This window comes from Pyxicephalus adspersus, chromosome 4 (assembly GCF_032062135.1).
Source record: "Pyxicephalus adspersus chromosome 4, UCB_Pads_2.0, whole genome shotgun sequence".
Taxonomy (NCBI): domain Eukaryota; kingdom Metazoa; phylum Chordata; class Amphibia; order Anura; family Pyxicephalidae; genus Pyxicephalus; species Pyxicephalus adspersus.
In genome coordinates this window covers 4,946,533-4,951,458 of record NC_092861.1, presented here as the reverse complement: position 1 = coordinate 4,951,458, position 4,926 = coordinate 4,946,533, and positions in this window count along the sequence as shown.

Genomic DNA, 4,926 nt, shown 5'->3' with positions numbered 1-4,926 from the left:
GGGTGCAGAGATGTCTCTGGCAGTCCCATATTTTAGAATGGGGACAGAGCTGTCTCTACTTGAAAAAGGTGACAGGATTCTCTATAGCAGTCTCTTCCCAAAGCAGGTTACACAACTGTCTCTGACAGTCTCTTTTTAAGAAAGTTTCGGAGCGTTTTCTGGCTGTCTCTTCTTGAAGGAAATGACAGCTGTCTCTGTTCTTCTCTTACAGTCTCTATATGAAGGAGAGCTGTCTCTTGCAGTATTTTCCTAATACAGGTGACAGTGCTGTCCTTTTTCAAAATACATAACACAACTATCACTTCTTGTAACAAAGCAGTCTCTTTCATAAGGAGGTGAGAGGCTGTCTCTTGTGACACAGTCTCTTGCAGTCTATTGTCACATAAAAAGTTTCAGAACTGTCTCTTGCAGTGGCACCAGGGCTGCCATCTGTGGGTGCTGCCTTTTGTAGGTAAATAGCTGTCTCATGCAGTCCCTTCTCACAAGATGATGGAGCTGTCTCTTGCACTCTAATTGCAGGTAACAGAGCTGTCTCGTGCAGTCTCACATATAGGAGACTGTCTTCTTCCCTGTGCAGTGCTGTCACTGGAGGGAGTCTCAGCAACGATCTGAAGTGGCTGAGCTGTCTCTGTGTAGGAAGCGGCAGGATGGTGCACAGCAGATCCTTGCAGTCTCTTATCAGAGGAGGGTGTCGGGGCTGTCTCTTACAAGGCTAAGCTGCAGATTGCAGTCTCTTTTTTGCAGAATGTCACTGTGATGTCCCATGCATTATTTGTGTAAGGAGATGATAGAGCTGTCTCTTGCAGTCTCTTATAGGAGGAACATGATAGAGCTGTCTCCTGCAGTCTCTTTTAATAAGAACCATCAAAGTGCTGTCTCTTATTGCAAGAACATGATGGAGCTGTCTCTAATAGCTGGAACACAATGGAGCTGTCTCTTGCACTCTTTCTTCAGATAGCAATGTGATAAAGCAGGAAAGTGACAGAGCTGTCTCTTGGAGTTATGAACAGTCTCTTGTTGGAGAAAGTAACTAGACTGTCTCTTGCTAAACAAGTCTCTCTGATATTACAAAGGTGACATGTCTGTCTCTTGCAGTCTCTATTAACAGAGATTTGGTTTATATCAGGAGGGTAACACAGCAGTCTCATGCAGTCTCATATTGCAGATAATAGATGTCTCTTACTGTACAGAAGTTACAAAGAGCTGTCTCTTACTTTAACACAGCTGTCTCATGGAACCTTTATTGCAGTAATGTCCTAAAGCTGTCTCCTGCACTCTCATTTTGCTTGGGGCCTCAAAGGGGTGTCTCGTGTGGTCTCTTATTGTAGTAAAGTCAGAGAGCTGTCACCTTCAATCTCTAATTGCATGGGACTCAAAGAGTTACCTCAAGCAGTCTCCTATCGCAGGAAATTTAATGAGCTGTCTCTTGCAGTCACTTATTGTATGGGGCTGATAAAACTGTCTCCTTTGTGGGAAACCCAGAGAGTTGTCTCTTGCAGTCTCCTATTGTATGCATAATATAGCGTTGTCCCGTGCTGTCTCATGCAGTCTCTGGTTGCAGGAAGGTGAGCAGTCTCTTGGAGGAAGATGAGCTGTCTCCTGATGGAGTGACTCCAGCATGGAGGGGTTAGATGGGGGTGAGGGGATGGAGCTGACACATTGGACAGGGGGGCTGATTTGTCCTTCCAGGGATTGGGTGACCCTGGTATCACCTCTGTGTGCAGCCAATCACTGGGGTGTTCCTATCAGTGAGGGGGGGGGGGGTCATCTCCATCCTCAGGTATTAACACAGCCGGCACTTCCAGCTGAACTACAAATCCCAGCATGCCCACACCTTGTAGATCCATATCAGCATTGAAGAGAAGCAGCATTGCATGCTGGGTCATGTAGTCCCCTGACAAGAAGACCCCAATGGGTTTAATCCACAAGGTAGAGAGATATGAGAAAAATGCAAAATCCCTGGGAGCCAATCAACATTCAGCCCTAAAATCATTCATCCAATGGGTCTTGAGATTAGTCCCTAGCTGCAGACCTGATTTTGCTACTGCAGTTTGTTAACACTTACAGGACTATACAGTGCATGGAGAAGCAGTGGATGGATGAGTTCATTGTTCACATAGATCTGTACCTCTAATACAGACTGAACTGATGACCAAGGTAGGAAAATCCTATTTGTTGGGTTTCAGTGGGGTCCCCCTTTAAATCAGAGCCTGGAAAGCCATATGAATTGCTCTTGTCGCCACCAATCAACGCGCCCAAAGAAATGCCAGGCAGCCAGTAATAATCTGCATAGAGACAAGACATGGCTGCAGGGGATAAACAAAGAAAAAATAAAAAAGTTCCTTATTTTATTATAAAGAAATTGTTGGGGCTTTCTGGATATTTTATTGTAACTTACGGCATGCTAAAGTGGCATTTCAAGATTACTAAGGGTCATTTCAGTATGCCGTAAGTGCATTAAAAATATTGATACCGGGGGGGGTGGGGGGTTGCGGTTTCAATGCCACCCAATATAAATGTCTGCCCCTTGATGCCATGGCATCACCTTCTGTGGCTCCTCAAAGTTCACAATTTACATTAAGTTCTATGGGCAGCTTGCAGTTCAGACTGAGTTCCATCTGGCGCCCTCTGGTGATAGTCAGAGGTAATTCATGGTAAATCAGTAAGCAGCGCATCTGCCTGGCGGGGGGGGGGGGGGGGGGGGGGGGGGGGGGGGGGGGGGATGAGCAGTGACCCTTGCAGCATGCTGGGTAATATGTCAGAGTGACACTTGGGGTAGATTACCACTTATAGAGATCATATGACTTCCCATGACAAAACCCCAATTTGTAACTCTCTCCAGAAGAACGGCACCATCGTTATTCAGGCATCATCCAGGGTCATTGTTTTCTTACAGTCATGCAGATTCTGTGCCTGGCAGTGATGAGTGAAGTAGCTGCAGCCTCATTTTGTGATTGGCTACAGAGGTACAATGCTGCAATTTGAACTTTGGGGGTAGGAGACTGAGGAAATGCTGCCTGCAACAAACTAATGACATCATCGCAGCCCAGGTACTTTAGGAGTCACCCATAAAATTGTGAAGAATGAGAGTTGTGGTGTCCAGTTGGCTTCACTTGTTCAGTGACTGGAAATATTGATAGAGGGGCAGTTGGGCAACTGGGGATGCCAACCTGCATCAAATTCCTGAAATTCCTGCAGCTTGCAGTGATGGTGGAAGTCATGGCAGGTAATGGGCAAGGGGCAAATCCCATTTTATTCAGGGCAAATAAGACAATAGGTGTGCAACGATAGGGGGGCTGAGCACTGCAATGAGAAATAGGTACCAATGCAAGGGGGATGCCGGGCACTGCCATGGGGGACATGTATTAACGCAAGGGGGATGCCAGGCACTGCCATGGGGGACATGTACCAATGCGGCACTGCCATGGGGGACATGTACCAATGCAGCATGGGGAGCCGGGCACTGCCATGGGGGACATGTACCAATGCAGCATGGGGAGCCTCCATAAACATTGTAAGACCTGCAGAGCCCAATGCATGGCAGACGGCCAGGCAGCTGCTTACAAGGTAACGGGGCAGCAATTACATTACAGGGGGTAGATAGAAGTGGGGGGTGGGGAGTATTCATATTAATGTAATGGACTCCAATAGAGGCCGGGCTATGCCGCCTCCTGTCTGTTCCATCTCCAGAGCACCTGAGCATTGCTTGATGAAATCTTCTATACACACTGGTACCATTTCCCCAAAATTCTACAAACTCAGAGGATTGCAGCAATATTTTATTATTTTGGTGAAATGCATTAATGTTCAGATGGGAGGAGGAATCAGGAAGTCTCCTGCACCGGGGTGTAATGCAGGGAGTTGGTAAAAGTCCTCTGGGATTGGTTATTCTTCCTACATTGGGTGTCAGGTGGTCACATGATTGACCCCCCCACCGGCTGAGCTCAGAGATCAGAGGAAATGAGTAGAAGTGCAGTGTGCAGGCACAATCATGCCAGATATTCTGTCCACCATTCCTTGGATTCACCTATAAGTCTGATTGCTGGGAGGATCTGCTTTGTTTTACTTTGGGGTATTTGGGGCTTTTTTTGTGTTGTGTTTTTTCCTGGGCTCTGTGGGTTCTTGTGTTGTTTGGTCCTCTTTGTTCTGTTGGTCCCCATGTTTTGTAGGACTCTTGTCCTTTATTATCTCTGGTCCTTCGTGTTCTTCTGGACCCATGTCTATTGGTCTCTATTTTCTTTTGCCCATCCACGCATTCTGTTTTCCCTCATTTTCTGTTCGGCCCCATGTTGTATTGGTGTCTGTGTTCTGTCCATCTCTGTGTTCTTTTGGTTCTCGTGTCCTGAATGTTCTTTATATTTACATAACCAGAAGAGAAGAAGCATAGAATCGTGGGGTTGTATGGGGGGTTAGTGTGGGGTTATATAGGGGGGTTAGTTTGGGGTTATATAGGGGGGTTAGTGTGGGGATTGTAGGGGGGGTCAGTGTGAGGGTTATATGGGGGATTAGTGTGGGGGTTGTAAGGGAGGGTCAGTCTGCGGGTTGTATGGGGGATAGTGTGGGGGTTGTATGTGGGGTTAGGATGGGGATTGTATGGTGGGTTAGTGTGAGTATTATATGGAGTGTTAATGTGGGGGTTGGATGGGGGGGTCAGTGTGGAGGTTGTATGGGGCTCAGTGTGGGGTTTGTATGGAGTGTTAGTATTGAGGTTGTAATGGGGGGGTTAGTGTGGGGGTTGTATGTGGGGTTAGTATAGGGATTGTATGGGGGGTTAGTGTAGAGGTTGTATGGAGGGCCAGGGTGGGGTTGTATGGGGGGATCAATGTGGAGGTTGTATAGGGGGTTGGTATGTGGGGGTAGTATGGTGGGGTTAATGTTGCGGTTGTATGGAGGGTCAGTGTGGGTGTTGTATGGGGGGGGGTCAGT